This window comes from Ornithorhynchus anatinus, chromosome X3 (genome assembly GCF_004115215.2).
Source record: "Ornithorhynchus anatinus isolate Pmale09 chromosome X3, mOrnAna1.pri.v4, whole genome shotgun sequence".
NCBI classification, from domain to species: domain Eukaryota; kingdom Metazoa; phylum Chordata; class Mammalia; order Monotremata; family Ornithorhynchidae; genus Ornithorhynchus; species Ornithorhynchus anatinus.
Genome location: NC_041751.1, coordinates 6,953,240 through 6,970,086, shown reverse-complemented (window position 1 = coordinate 6,970,086; position 16,847 = coordinate 6,953,240). Strand labels below are relative to the sequence as shown.

General features: G+C 41.6%; 1 long non-coding RNA gene across 1 annotated transcript; it reads left to right on the top strand.

Moving 5' to 3' along the window:
* The first annotated feature begins 396 nt into the window (after positions 1–396).
* Positions 397–12,166, top strand: LOC114807568. The gene is made up of 2 exons (XR_003755624.2): positions 397–537; positions 11,719–12,166. It is a non-coding gene; the product is annotated as an uncharacterized LOC114807568 (long non-coding RNA).
* Positions 12,167–16,847: the final 4,681 nt, after the last annotated feature.

Sequence of the window (16,847 nt, the reverse complement as noted above, 5' to 3'; positions counted from 1 at the left end):
ATTTAACACTCATCATTTTTGAGCACAGAAGTGAAATTGTGGGAGAGATATTTCAGTCCAGTTAGAAAGAATCCACACAAACCTTTCCCATGAAGACTGGCTTCTACAAAAGTTATGTCTCTCAGGCTTCCCACCAGCCAGTTGCTGTCAAATTTAAAAGAAGGCTTCATTTCGATTGAGAGCAATCCCTTTGTCCAGGAGTACATGCTGTACCTCATTTTGGAAGCGCAAAAGGAAGCTGGAGATGTAGGACATTTTCATTTAGTTAAATCAGTCAACCATAAATCACCAAGCCCCGTAAATCAACTTTATTACCTTAGGTGCTTGCTTCACAGAACTACTTAGGTTTCGATTTAAAATGTGTTTGTCACAGAGGAAAGGGGAGGAAGGAAGTGACGAAACAAAGAAGTACGGAGAAGAAACTTCCCAATCCCACATTGTCTGACAGGTTTTGAGCTAGATTTTTCTAGACAAGCTTATGGTTGGAATGGACATATCCAGCCATATCCCAGTATCAGCCTTAAACGATCCAGGCAGGTAAGAATCTATCTTCTTCATAAGGATTTCCAGAAAAGAAAAGGATAGAACGCATTCCAACGCCTATCTGCTTTCAGTGGCAGAATATAATTCTTTTGACTTCCTAAATTGTAGATATTTTCCACTGAGTGCCTTACGGTTGTAAGTAATCTGCTTGTTGTGGTTAGGGAGTGTGTCTACCAACGTCATTATATTGTACTCTCCCAAGTACTCAGGACAGTGCTCTGCACAAAGCAAATGTTCAATAAATGTGATTGATTGACTGGTTGATTGGATTCCAGGATCCAGAAGCAGGGACTAGGAATCTGAGAAACAGGAAACCCTGAGAGTTTGGCTGGCTTGCTTTAAGATATTAGATCCAGAGGTGGAATGGGATAGAAAAGAGATGTCCAGGAACACAGAATGCACATAAAATCATTACCAGTATTGATTTTTTTTAACAACAACACCAACACCAACAAAAAAGATCCTAGGCTGCTGATTTCTAAATTTGGGGCCTGACTATGAGCCAAGAGGAGGAAAGAAGGGAGGGGTGGAAAGTTATGGTCCCAAGACCAGAGCTGGGGGGGAAGGGAGTTGTTTTGGAGAACTATTTAGTCATAATGGGACAAAGTAGCTCCTTGAGAGAAGCATTTAAAAATAACAGTAAGAATTTTGTTATTTGCTAAGGGTTTTCTATGTGCCAGGCATTGTACTTAGCACTGGGGTGGGGTGGATAGAGAATAATAATAATAATAATAATGATAATAATAATGTTGATATTTGTTAAGTACTTACTATGTGCAGAGCACTGTTCTAAGCACTGGGGTAGATAGAGGGTAATCAGGTTGTCCCATGTGAGTCTCACAATTAATCCCCATTTTACAGATGAGGTAACCGAGGCACAGAGAAGTTAAGTGACTTGCCCAGAAAGAATTTGCAACTTTTATTCACCCCTCTCTCAGCCCCATAGAACCCATGTACATATCCACAGTTTATATATCTATATTAATGTCTGTCTCTCCTCTAGACTGTAAGCTTGCTGTGGGCAGGGAACATATCTACCAACTCAGTTATACCGTACTCTCCCAAACACTTAGTACAGTACTCTGCAGACTCTAAGTGCTCAGTCAATATGATTGATTGATTAAGTATATTTTGTCTTCTAGTTCCCCTCTAGCCACGTGATTATGACCTATTCCAAGACATTTCTTTTTAAGTAGAACTCTGTAATGAGTCCAGTTCAGAGTGAATATTCTTGGGGGTTTTTAAGTAGAAAACCTCACTGAAGAATCTACTCTGATTCTCCAAGTCTCACAGGCAGGGGTTAATTCAATTTGTTATATTTTGACTTCCTTAGCATTTCAAAGCTATTAACTGTTTCATGGTGTTCTAATGCAAATAGTTTTGTATGTAAATACCTGACCATTTCTTTTATGATCTGGAGCAGGATAAGGAGCCTTTTGGTCTTCTCCTTGGTTACTTTGAACTCTCTTCCTTTTGGTTTGTGTATCTTTTTGGAAGTTTATTTAGATTTTGGGTGTGGAAATATTATCCCAAGGAGAAACTCTGCTTTGGGCAGGGTTAAGGAATAGCAATAAAGATAGCTCATTTCATTCTCTGAAAATGGCATCTGATTTCTTTTTCCCTAACCTCCATTTGCTCTGAGTTTAGAGAGGTCTAAAAGTTTTGTTTTTGCAGACATTCCCAACAGGTAGCCTGTGATGTGGCAAAACAGCCTCATTCTTGGTCTGAATAGTGAACGCTATCTGAATAGGTTTTGTTCTTCAGAAAAATAAGCTATAAAGCTCACCCTCTGGGAGTCAAGGAGTGAAAACTATCTCCTTCAACTCCATCAAAATCTTCCCTCCAACTAAAGGCCAGAGAGCAGAATTGCTCCTTAGCTTCCAATGCCTTACGCCATCTCTGACATTCACTGCTCAGCCCCAGAGTCTCTCCGAAGGTCCCCAAGGGAACTGGTGAGTGAGAGCTGGAAACATAAAAAAATTAAGATCGCAACTATCACAAGGGTGGGAAGAAAAGGGGCTTCAGTTTTCGAGTTGAGACTTGCAGAGTTTTCACTGGGGAATACTTTCTCAAGAGACATTCTGAAACACAGGCCAGTTAACTGATTGAAAGAAAATATTTCCTGACGTCTTGAAGTGTTCCTCGGAGTCAGTGAAAAAGATCACAGAATTGGAAATCAGGGTTCTAGTTCCCGCTCTGATAGTGGCACAATGGGCATGAACTTGCGGGACAGGGTCTGTGTCCAACCTGAGTTCCCATGTCTTACGTCTGGCCTGGAACTCCCTTCTTCTTCATATCTGATGGACCCTTACTCTCCTCACCTTTAAAGCCCTCCTAAAATCCCACTTACTCCAAGAGGCCTTCTCTGACTAAGCCCGCAATTCCCCTACTCCCTTGCCTTTCCATGTTACCCTGGCATTTGGATTTGTACCTTGAAGCACTTGATATTCATCCCACCCTCAGCAACACAACACTTATTTACATATCCATAATTTATTTATTTATATCAGTGTACATCTTTTCTTCTAGACTGTGAGCTCCTTGTGGGCAGGGAAAATATCTACCAACTCTATTATATTGTATTCATTCGTTCAATAGTATTTATTGAGCGCTTACTATATGCAGAGCACTGTACTCTCCCAAGTGTTTAGTACAGTGCCCTGTACACAGTGAATGCCAGTAAATGTCATTGATTGATGGAATAATTGATTGTATCTACTCCAGCATTTAGTACAGCGCATGTCATATAGAGTTTAGCAAATATCATAATTAATTCATTCATTTTGGGCAAGTCATCTCACCGCTTAGTTTCCTTAACTATATAATGGGGATAAGATGGCTTGTGGGTCCCTTGTGGAATCGGGAGTCTGCCCAATCTGCTAACCCTGTCCTCAAGGAGCTTTCTCAAATCAAAAGGGGATGTCGAACCGTTCATCACATCCAGATCGGCTGAGAAGCTGGTCTAGATTTCGGGCACCTTGAGTGAGTGCTCATACAATCCTCTACTTTGCCTCAGGAATACTCTCCCAAATACTTAGTACAATGCTTTGCACACAGTAAGTGCTCAATAAATATGGTCGAATGAGTGAATGAATGAGTTAATTAATGAATCCATCTGACTGGCTGCTGATGCCTGGGAGTAAACTGGGACTCCAGACTGCCCTTCTGCTCTTAGTTTCAGACAGCTTGGACTCTGGAGATATCCTCTAGGCTTCCCAGAACAGCAGAAGGATGAAAGGATGAGCTTGGGCCTGAAAAGCCCACAGCGCTCTCTGTCAACCTGCAGGCATACTGTTATATGGGCTATTACATGGAACTATTGCTTCTTGATTATAAATGGAGCATTTATTGCTCTCAGCTCTTTCCGTAAACTCATGTTGGGTGCCATGAAGATTCCGGCCAGAAAAGAAAATTTCTCACAAAGAAATCCTTTCCCAAAAAGTTCATTACCCTATGCAGCTCCGACCACCGGTCACCCAATGAATACCGTGGAATGAATGAACTTGAGCCATTAAGGTTCGTGACCGCGTAGCTGTGGTTTGCATAGCTTTCTCCTTGCTCATCATTGGAGATCTGGGTTTAGACATTTCATGTTTATATTTTTCTAAGCTTGAAAGAATTCAATAGAGAAATCCTCAATGAGTCTGAAAGTACAGATTTTCAAAGGCTAAAACCGACTAGGCGTGGTAGTCGTACTACATTGTTCAACATCAATGTTTATAACCGGAGAAAGGAAGCAGAGCAGTGCAGGAAGACTTACTTCTGAATGTCTTACAGTGGGTGGGATCTCACAGGTCCTGAAACCTAGTTCCTGTTGGGTGGATGTGGGGAGATGTGGGACGTGCCTTGGAAGAGAGAGAAGAAGAGGAGTTCTTATTTTACTTTGATAGCCTAGGGAGACAGAGACAGAATATTTCACAATATTTTAAATACTTCACCAATATTTCTGCACACTGACACCCTATTCCTCTGACTTATCAATCAATCAATCAATCGTATTTATTGAGTGCTTAGTTTTTGCACTAAGTGCCAGACATTGTTCTAAGCACCTGCATAGATACAAGGTAATAGGGTTAGACATTGACCATGTCCCTTATGGGGCTCACAGTCTTAACCCCCGTTTTACAGATGACATAATTGAGGTACAGAAAAGTGACTTGCCCAAGGTCACACAGCAGACAAGCAGCTATTAAGCAATGCTTCTTTCTTGCTTACTGTGTGCAGAGACAGCACTGAACTAGACACTTTATAGCAGAGTCAGCAGACATGTTACCTGCCCATAAAGAGCTTACAGTCTAGAGGGGAAACAGATGTAAATATAAATAAATTACAGATTCATTCATTCATTCATTCAATCGCATTTATTGAGCACTTATTGTGTGCAAAGCACTGTACTAAACACTTGAAAAGTACAATTCAGTAACAGAGACGATCCCTGCCCGACAATGGGCTCACAGTCTAGAAGATACGTACGCAAGTGCTGTAAGGGCTAAGCAAGGGGTGAATAAAAGGAGCTAATCCAAGCCCAAGGGTGACACAGAAGGGAGTGGGAGAAAAGGAAATGAGGGCCAAGTTAGGGAAGGCCTCTTGGAGAAGGTGTGCCTTCAGTAAAGCTTTGAAGGTGGGGAGGGTGTTGGCCTGTTGGACATGAAGAGGGAGGACCTCTGGTGCAGGCCAGAGGCAGGACATGGATGAAAAGTCAGTCTCGAGATAGATGAGATCGAGGTAGAGTTTGTACGTTAGCACTAGAGGAGCAAACTGTGTGAAGTGGATAGAAAAGCAGCGAGATGAGGTAGGAGGGGGGCAGGAATTGAATGCTTTAAAGCCAATGGTTAGGAGTTTCTGTTTGATGTAGAAGTGGATGGGAAGTAACCGGAGGTTTCTGAGGAATGGGGAAACATGGACTGAAAGCTTTTGTAGAAAATCAAGAGAGAGGTATAGGATAGTAGTTATGATATCTAGTGAGCAGCTCACTTGAAGGGTTGGACAGAAACACGTGAAAAAATGTTCCGTAATCCCCTTCTCCACCTTAAGCAGTAAGACCCATGAGGGACAGGGACTGTGTTTGACCTGATTTTGCTATCTGTTCTGAAGTCTGCAGGATGGACTAAATACCCTCTCCATCTCCCTTCTATCCTAGACAGTACTAAATACCAGAAAATATAGGGCTCTGTTTATTACTCATTAAAACATTAAATAGAAGGAAATCCCAGTGGTCTTATTTTTGAAAGATACATTCCAGTGCAATTGGACCCAGTGGTGTAGCTGGAACCAGGGAAGCCCAGGGGGAACCCAACCAATATATTTTTCAATTTGCATCAGTCCAACTTGACCCAGCAGGGCTTGGAGGAAATAGGGGGAAATAAGGAGTCTGCATTGTGGAAATGAGAAATGCAGAGATTTCTGTGAAGTGGCCATGGAATGAATGACATATTAATTACATACAAAATGCTATGTTAGAATCCACTATTTCTTAGTCAAGAGCTTAAATGTTTTGTGTCATATTAAGGCCCTGTGTAAAGCCGACTATTCCTTTCCATTGCTGGTACAGTGACGCATAAAAAAACGCTTGGGCAGGAGGAAGATTATCTTTGTGTTCTGAAAAGTTTAGGCTCATTATGCCGATGATGAAATTGTGCTTTGCGGTGTTGGGTGTGCAGTAAACACTCGATGATTCTGTCCGCATGCACAGATTCGGTGAGCTACTCTCGTGTTTAGAACAATTTTGTTCAGAAAATAACTGTCTGTGAGAAATCATGACAATATAATAAATCCATGTGCTTATTTTGCCGCTTTTTAATGCTGAATTCAACAAACTTCCTACATATATCTATCATATAGCCTTCCCAGTGAGGTAGTAGAGAGTCAAATACTATTAAGTTTACTTATTTAAAATATGAGGAACTAGAAATAAAGGTATGTTAGGGTTACTGCCCTGAGTCACAAGAACTGGGAATGGAATCTATTTTTCTTAATTTCCACTCAAGTGATTTAAAAACAAGTGGTCAGATAATTCTCAGATTGGGCAAATAGTCAGAATCCTTTTCAACTAATCAACTAAAGCAGAAGGGATTGCTTTTAATGTTTTAACATTTTTAATACCTTTGGAGACATTACTGAATACTTGGTTTTCAGGATACGCAAGGAGTCTTGGCTCAAAAAAGTCCTGGGGAGTCAAGAGAAGGGAAATTGAAGAATTCCCCAAAAGCCGTTCAAAATACCACAGTGCGAATCTTGGAAAATGGCTTGAACTATCAATTTATGAATTAAATGGGTCCAACATTTAAACACCCAAGCCTGTGGGTGTTGGTCATTGAGGTCAGGATACCTTTTGGTGAATTAGGGTCTCTTTTCCTTCTGCTTTTTCAATCACATTTGTCCTGTGTTCTCTTGAATATTCCATGCGACTGCTTTGCTATTATATTAGGATAAATAGGCTGCAGTCACTGACTGATGGCAGAAGCTAATGTTCAACTAGGTGTTTCCCAGTCTTCTCACGGGTAAAAGTTAGAATCTGCTTCTGTTGTTAAAAACCAGAATCCACCATTCAATGTGATTTGCGCATTCCACAGTTTGAAAAAGGAACTGTTGTCTCTGGGTAGATTCAAGCCACCAAGCTTTCGATTAATGGCCCACTTGCTAACCAAATAAATGCCCCCTGGAGATGGGCCATCATTTCCGAAATCTGGGCCTACTTCAGGCACCATATCGGACTCCTAGATCCAGGCTGAATATTAAAAGGCAAGGCAAGGTAAGATCCCAAGCAATGAGGTTGGGGAACAAAGGCAGTCTACAATATGGAATCAAGGCTTTTTGCTTTATGCCTTTGGATTAGTGGAATGGATTAATCAATCAATTAATTAATGGTATCTTTTGATTAGCTGTCCAACCTGATTAGCTTGTATCTACTCCAGCACTTAGTATAGTTGTTAGCCTATAGTAAACACTACACAGATACTATTGAAAAACTGGAGTTTTTAAAGTAAGACCCAGCTCAGAGCAAACTATTTCTTTATCCAGTTTTTCAAAGACAACAGATTCCCCTCCATCTGAATCACCGAACAATTAGTTTTGATGAAAATTGTATTTGTGGCTCAGTCAGTGGAAAGAGCATGGGCTTGGGAGTCAGAGGTCATGGGTTTGAATACCAGCTCTGCCACCTGTCAGCTGTGTGACTGTGGGCAAGTCACTTCACTTCTCTGTGCCTCAGTTACCTCATCTGTAAAATGGGGATGAAGACTGTGAGCCTCACGTGGGACAAGCTGATGAGCCTGTATCTACCCCAGCGCTTAGAACAATGCTCTGCACATAGTAAGCGCTTAACAAATACCAACATTACTATTATTATACTTACAAAGTAGCTAGAGTAAGTGGGGGAGATAATGAAGAACAAAACAGTACTTCTGGTTAGTGGGAGGAGGCAACAAGAAGATTACATCAAAAAAGAAAGAAATTCAGGAAAAATCTAGAAGGAACCCACATTAAGCTTAGGGAATGTGTCTCCCAACTCGGTTAAGTTGTACTCTCCCAAGAACTTAGTACAGTGATCTGCACATAGCAATCACTTAGGAAATACGATTGATTGGCTGACGTAGTTTACTCGGTCTTCAAATCTGCTCTTCTGAATGATGAATGGTAGTTCATAGAACTAGTATCAGAGCTAATATTTTGTAAACCGGATAGTTGTTTTTTTTAAAATAACCACTGCATTTCTTCACTGTGAGAAGGAGGATGTCTAATGAGCAGTTATGAATTTAACTTTCAAACAGAGGACCTTGACTGAAATATACTGAATCATGTGCAGTATGTTGGATTGCTTGATTTTAGAAAGAAAACAATAAGTAGGCTGTTTCAAGAAAGATTCCCTTCTGACTGCCAAATGCTAAATTGAGAGGTGTCTGGCGCAACTAAGCCATCTCTGCTGAGGCAAGGAGTTTCTGTTGAGTTCTATTTTAAAAAACATATCTTTCATTTAGTTTAGGGGTGTCCAAGATAAATAGCGAGTTGGCAACACTTTGATAGTTAAAAAAATAAACAAACCCTGAAGGAAACATTTTCCTAATTGACATATAATGACATTGTCTTTGGGATTATGAGTGTAATCCTTGTTTTCACAATGGCTTGGTGCCAGATAATGACAGAAATGTGAATGCAATCCTCACTCATTACTGTTAGCATCTTGATAATTGAGTTAATCACTTGTGGATGTTTTGATTAACAATGCCTCAGTGCAACATGGAGCTGTTGGCTACTCCTCTTCCCACCTCCCCCACAGCGCCTCAAATAAAAATACAGTTTTCATTTGATTTTAATAAACCATACACAGGCGTGGCCTAGTGGAAAGAGTACAGGCCTGCGAGTCAGAGGAGCTGGATTCAAATTCTGGCTCCACTACTTATCTGCTCTGTGACCTTGGGCAAGTGACTTAATTTTTCTATGCCTCAGTTTCTTCACTTGTAAAATGGGGATTCAATAGCTTTTCTTCCTTAGATCGAGAGCCCCATGTGGGACAGGGAATGCACCCGACCTGATCATCTTGTATCTATCCCAGTGCTTCGTACAATGCTTTACCCACATTGAGCATTTCACAGAAGCCACATTCATTCAATTGCATTTATTGAGCTCTTACTGTGTGCAGAACACTGTACTAAGTGCTTGGGACAGTGCGATATAACAATAAACAGACATTCCCTGCTCATAATGACTTTTCAGTCTAGACATTAATATAAATAAATTACAGATCTGTGTTGTGGGGCTGGGAGGGGGATGAATAAAGGGAACAAGTCAGGATGACTCAGAAGGGAGTGGGAGAAGAATTATTGTAATTTTTAAATGTACATCACCGTGGGATATTGAATATCAATATCCAAAGGGACCCTTCGGTGAACCATGATGGTATTCTTTTCTATACTAAATAATCTATGCATATGCTCAATCAATCAATAGTATATTGACTACTCACTGTATGCAGAGAACAATACTAAGTGCTCCAGAGTGTACACTTCAACGGAGTTGGTAGACACATTTCCTGCCCAAACGAGTTTACAGTCTATTGGGCTAAATATTATTTACATTACTTACTGAGCTGTACTTCGGGTACTGAGATGACACTCTGTCGGTTAGATTTTGATTGCTGTCCAAGAAACCACTAAAGATTAAACAAAGCTAACAAACTACGGAACAATTTATATCATCAAGAATTATGCCACCGTAGTTTCTCCTTCTTCCACAGGATTTTACTTGACTAGAACTGATAATAAAATGTTACTTTTGTGTTATTTCTCTATGACTACAATTTTAAGGGAGGGATGGTTTAAAAAATGATAAAAGTTTAGTCATGTAAGAAGCCTCTGCTTAAAATATAAACAGAGATCTGAGGTAACCTAACCTCCTTGCAGGATTCTTTCTCTCTCTATCACCTCCTGTTTATGAGATTTGTTACTGAAGAGGAGTGTTTAGGCAGAGATATGACTGTCTAGCTATTAGATACTACCTGTTAGTGCTATGGTTACGCCTCGGGAATCTATTTGTTTTATTTTAAAATCAGAGTCTAAAGCAGTGTTTTGGTTAAGTCCACTTATAAGTTCCAATTGTAAATCACTGGGATTTTGTCAAGTTCCACCACCAGTTCAGTGCATATCAGAACCCTAGAAAACAGCTGGAGGGATTGTTTTGCAGATGAAATGTGATTCTCCACAGATAGACAGGATTACAAGAGCACTGTAGGCAGTATGTGGCCTCAAAGCTCAGTTAAAGATATATATTGCTGCCACAAGGTTAAAAGATGTTAAAGACAGTCCTGGCAGGTGGTATGAACACTTTTGTGACCTACCTAAAAGGCCATTAATATTAGATTAATGAACTCTACGTCATCTTCCACAAAAAGCAACAACAACAACAAGAAAACCACACAACCGCCCCACCCCCATCAACCATGTAAATTCAGAACCAGGCAAAACTGAAGACCATTCCTCCATTTTCCAGTTTGGGTGGAAAGACTGAGGACAAGTTGGTCGGCCAAATGAGGTCAACAAAGTTACTCCAGGGTATAAACAGTATCCAATTTTTGCTGCAATCTGAAAGCATGCTGTCATCCACATACATGAAAGATGGATGAACTCAATCTTTAAGACGAATGGGGATTTAACCATCTGTAACTACTACCATGGAGTATCGCTGCTAGTCAAATCCAGAAAGATTCAAGCCTGTACCATGCTGAACTAGAGGGGGAGACATAAATAAAATTAATTTACGGATATGTATATAAGTGCTATGGGGCTGAGGGAGAGGTGAATAAAGAGTGATGCGGGAGAGGGTGGGAGAAGAGGAAATGACAGCAGCAGATGGACATGAAGGTGAAGATACTGACATTCTAGAAACTGATCTGATGGTGGACACAAGAAGCAATAGAAAGGACAGTTTTGTGCCCAGTGGAAAATGGAAAGTTTGAGCTAAGAGTGGATAGCAATTGCTGAAGTAGGACTTTACCAATTTCTGCTCCACACTACACCAAATTTGGAATGACAAAAGAGTGATCATATTGGTGCCGTAATCATATTGTTTCTAGGCACAATCACCGACTTAAAAAACCCCCATAACTCTAAAATCCACTCGGATCTCTCCTTGCTTACTTTACTAACGTCTCCCCTTCCATGGCTTTTCCAAAAAAAAACACCACTACCCTTGTAATTAGCAAAGAAAGAACACATTTTTCCCCCTCAGCCCTATTTTACAAGGAGGAAAATCTAAGACTACTATTTTTGTTTCTTAGAGGTCAAATAATAGAATTGCAACTAATAAGGGGGAAAAAAGAAAATGTGTTAAATGCCGCTGGGGAGACCTAAGCAATTTTTGTGGCTTTGAATCAATCAATCAATCAATCAATCAATCGTATTTATTGAGCACTTACTGAGATCAGAGCTCTATATTAAATGCTTGGGAGAATACAGTAAAACAGAACAGGTAGAAACATTTCTTGCCTACAAGAAGCTTATGGCGTAGAGGACAGTTAATTCCTTAAAAAAAAAAATCACTTCCCCCCCCGGACTTGAAAACCTAGGAAAATAGTGGAACACCTTCACCATCTTTTCCAAGTAGGTTCAAGTGTGGTCCCGAACAAGGAGGGAGAAGACTTTGAGGACTTGCTTCTAACCACATCTTTCTCTTTTCCTCAAGCTGTTAAGCGTGGAGTGGGATGAAACTGGAGTTGAAATTTCCATGGCTGAAGAAAACAGCAGTACTGTTAAACCTGCCGTGTTCACTGTTGCCATCTGTGCACTGGAGAGATGTGTGAAATAAGCATTAGACTCTTCTCTGAGCACTAGAGGAACTTTTAAAGCCCCAAATCCTAAATGATATTGGACCAACAGTCATTCATTTGATCAGCGTCACTCATCGTCAATTACAGCGTGAAGTATCATGTTTTCAGTTCTTTACAGAAGTGATTCTAAATTGCTTTACCATATTGATTTCCCACCAAACATCACTACTGCACAGTCCGGTGATGGCCCAGACGGTTTTCTGATGTCTCTCAGAGGAAGCTTTTGGTGGGGGGAAAAAAAGAAGCTTAATTTTTATTTCCTGTCAAAAAGCACAAAACAGAGCCTCTGGGCTTTCCTTGAAATGCCTGCTAGAGCTCTTAAGATGAAACGTGTTGCCAAATCTACTCGGAGGTTTATACAAGCTTGAGTGCTTCATATGTCATGGAGCTCTGTCTGAAGACACATTTGATAAGGAGAAATAAATATGAAAAGCCACATAGTTTAAGTAGGAGATTACTAGGAGATATAATTGAAGAGGGAGGGTATCTGAGTTATCCTCATTATTTCCAGAGAACAATAATAGGAGCATTAGAAATTCACAAAAACCCTTATTTGTGAATTGACATCTGGGGTTTTCACTATTGAGTTTATAGATTGATTGATTTCCTCAGTGCATAATTTGTATTGGAGCTTTCAGGGTTTTGGTAATAGGGCCCACGAGAGAAGGCCGGAGCCTGCAGGAAGAGCCCTGGAAGCAAAAGGGAGTAAATTGACTCAGAAAGGAAATACAAAAATCCCTATCTCACTTTACACAATTCAGCTTTACGCCAGTTGAGAGAGAACAAGGTAAATCTGAGACTCTAGCTCTTAGGCCCCGAAGTAAATCTCCTTTCCTCTCTTCCCCGACCTCCAACCACACACATACTTTGTTAGGAAAAGACGATCAATCAAGCAAGCAAGCAGTGACATTTACAGAGCGCTTACTGTGTGCAGAGCACTATCCTAAGCGCCCGGGAGAATATAGGTAGACATGACCCTACCTTCAAGGGGTTTACATTTTAGTGGGGAAGACAGCCATTAAAATAAAGTGCAGGAAGGGGAAGCCACAGAAAATAAAAGTATGTAGATAAGCGATGTGGGAATAAGGGCTTAGGTATGGGTGAGGCTAAGGGAGGAAAGTTCCTTTAGGATGGAGACTGGAAACGATGCAGATATTCAGAATCTGGATCCCTCTCCCAGTACGAATTAAGCACGGGATTTACTCTAAAAAGAAGCAGCTGATTAATCACTTGGTCATGTTGTCTTAGTACCCTGGGCATATGAGTTCTCATCCTAGCCTCAAATGAAAAAGAAAAAAGGCTGTTGAGAATTTTAAAGTAGTGCACTTCAGAGGCATTCTGGTCACAGCAAGCGGGTCAAATTAAATGAGATTTAAGAAAGAAAGGGTCTGAGTGGTAGTTCCATCTCCTACCATCTTTTACTAACCCTAAGTTCTGACAAAGTGCAAAGCTGTATGGTTGCGTGCATTTATTAGAGAGTCTCACCCTCAGGATTTTATCTTGCCTTATTTTGTTGTATGTGTCCTTTGTTCTGAAATCCTGCCACTAATTACGAACCTTTGTCCCAGTGGGGCTCTTTTGGCTGCATTTATTAATCCAGGGATATCTGACTTAAGCAATTCCTTTATTCCCTTTCCCCCGCTGTTCAGCGGGCCCTGAAACGAGATGTGTCCTCACATGATTTTTGGTTCCTGATCTTCTAACGAGGGAAGGGGGAATCCCACAGACGGGGAGGTTGGAAATGCGCAGTCAAAAATGCAGCCTCCTCTTCCAAGAATTCTTCAAGCCAGGGACTGGGCAGAGTAGTGGGACCTGAGATGTCCTGGGGAGGAAGGAGGGAGGCAGGGAGGGAATGAGAAAGGGAAGAGGAAGGGAGAGAGGAGAGACACAGAGAGAGAGAGAGAGAAGAGGGAGACAGAGGGGAGAGAGGGAAGAAGAGAAAGGAGGAAGGAAGAGAGAGAGGGAGAGTAGTCAGTCTTTCTCCTCCTCCACCCCCCCTACGCACTCTTGAAGAGGAAAGAGCTGAAAGTTGCTAACCAGGTGCTAGAGTGAAAGGTGCCAGAGGCAGGAAGACCCGGGAAAGGGCCGTAATGGCAGTTTGGACTGGAGGCGGCTGCTCTCTATTCACTATTGAGTAGATTTCCCCTGCTGTAAAACCTGGTTAGGGGTTAAGGACTTAAAGGTTTTTTTTAATCGTACTCGTTAAACGCTCTCTTTGTGTCCAACGCCGTTCTAAGTGCTGGGGAAGGTACAAGTTCATTAGATCAGACACAGTCCCTGTCCTGCATGGGGCTCACAGTCTACACAGGGGGGAGAAAAGGTTAAGTGAGTTGGTCAAGGCTCCACAGCAATCAGCAGACCTGGGATTAGAACCCAGATCCTTCTGACTCCCAGGTCCTTGCTTTCTCTACTAGGCCACACGGCTTCTTTCATTCAATAGTATTTATTGAGCGCTTACTATGTGCAGAGCACTGTACTAAGCGCTTGGGATGAACAAGTCGGCAACAGATAGAGACAGTCTCTGCCGTTTGATGGGCTTACAGTCTAGTCGGGGGAGACGGACAGACAAGAACAATGGCAATAAACAGCGTCTCTTTCGTTCTCTCCCACTCTTTGGTTTGGAAGTCAAGTGTTTGGAAAGAAAGGCAGCAATGTCCTTTCTCCAGTCCAACGGACAACACCGACCACCTTCTAGCAAACGGTGAGGAAAAGATGGAAAACCTCAGGACTGGATTTCCAAACATGCCATGTGGAGTCGTGGAAAGAGCACCGGTCTGGGAGTCCGAGGACCTAGGTTCTAATTCTGGCTCTGCCACGTGCCTGCTGGGTGTGGGCAAGTCACTTCATTTCTTGGTGCCTCAGTTTCCTCATCTGTAAAATGGAGATTAAGAGTAGGAGCCCCATGTGAGGCAGGGACTGTATCCAACCCGATTTGCCTGTGTCTACCCTAGCACTTAGTACAGTGCCTGGCACAAAGTGAGGGCTTAACAAATACCATTATTATGATTTTATTATAGTATGCATTTAACAAATACCCCAATTAATATTATAACATCAAAGCTTTTATGCTCACATTTTCTCTAAGTATGCTGAAGTAAAATCTACAATTATCTATCAATCAATAAATGGCATTTATTGAATGCTTATTTTGTGCAGAGCTCTGTACTAAACACTTAGGAGAGTACGCTATAGTCAGACATGATTCCTATCGCAAATGAGTACATGTGATCAGATTGTGAGCTCTCTGAGGGACATGGACCGTGTCTAATTAATAATAATAATAATAATAATAGTAGTACTTGTTAAGCACTGTTCTAAGCTCTGGAGTAGATACAAGGTAATCAAGTTGGACATAGTCTCCGTCCCCGATGGGGCTCACAGTTTGCTCCACATTTTGCAGATGAAGTAATTGAGGCACAGACAAATTAAGTGACATGCCCAAGGTCACGAGCGAATGAGTGGCAGAGCTAGGATTAGGACCCAGGCCCTCCTGACTCCCAGACCTGTGCTCTATCCAATAGGCTATGCTGGATAGTTCCTCCCAGTGCTTAGAACAGTGCTCTGCTCAGAGCAAGTGCTTAATAAGTACTGCGACAACTACAACTATCGGGCCAAGTCTATGTTTCATTTTCAGACTTTGAATGAAAATAAGATCCTGAAAAGAGAGAGAAGACCACCGACAGTTAGGGTACGGGACACCACAGCGGTGGAGACCTGCTGTCTGTCCAAGTCCAGCAAGGAGATTCTTCCAGTGAGGACTGTCCCATCTTTATGTTTTCAGAGGCGAGGAGCTGTCTCATTCAGTGAGGTTATCCTCCAGCAATGATTAAAATGCGGATGTATTTTCAGCAGGAGACAGCCGACATCATCACTGGACTGTTTAGAAGACAGGGAGTCATATATGTGCTTCTCTGTCCCCTCACCGGACATTTAAAGGGTTATCGTATGCATGGGAAGAGAGCTGCACGTCGTCTGAATGTCTTCCAGGATGAAAGGAGATCTTCTCCAAGATCTAACTGGGGATGAGTCATCGAGACAAACGTGTACGCTTGGAGGGGGTGAGGGAGAAAGAAAAGGCACCCAAAACATTCCATTTCTCAGACAGGGCCCTCCCTACCTAAACACCAACCTGCTATCACAAAATCTGCTCCATTTAGGTAATGGAAAGGCAAACATATAAATACCATTTACATTTCTCCTAAAACAGAATTGGTTTGAAACTGTTATAGGTCAGACAGAACTATTTATTGGAGACATAAATAACATGTCAGACCACCAAGTCCTTTTATCACTTAACTGATAATGACTACATCTCGTGTCCAGGATCTCAGAACAATTTCTCTCTTTACTCAGGAGGCATCTGATATCTGGTTAGGGGTTGGGGTAAGAATAGAAATGAGCAAGGAGTTGTGATTATGAAGATGGCTGAAGGCTGGCAGTGACTATGAGATGGTTCAGGTGAACTTCCTGCTGGCAACTCTAAATGATAACTAAATACTGATGCTATGAGAGATGAATTGTTTCTGCTGGATATCAGAAAGAGACCCTCAAAGACAAACACTGAAAATGACCTAAACCTTCTGTTTTCCCCAAATGGTTTTAGTCTGCCTATACAGCTCCACTAATGTATTTTGAAAGTCTCGTGATCCCCCTGGGTTCAGCTTTATCCAGAACATCAAAATCCTCAAAAAAGGCTCACAAAATGGGCTCTCCTGGATTTTTTCACAGCTCTCCCCCTTTACCCTTTTTTTTCTGGTACCCAGTGTGTCAGGCACTGTTTTAGGCACTGGGGTAGATACAAGGTGATCAGGTTGGATGCAGTCCATGTCCTATGTGGGGCTCACGATCTTAATCCCCATTTTACAGATGAAGTAACTGAGGCACAGAGAAGTTAAGTGACTTGGCTAAGGTCACACAGCAGACAAGTGGCAGAGCCAACACTGGAACACAGGTTCTTTTGACTCCCAGGCCCGTTCTCTATCCA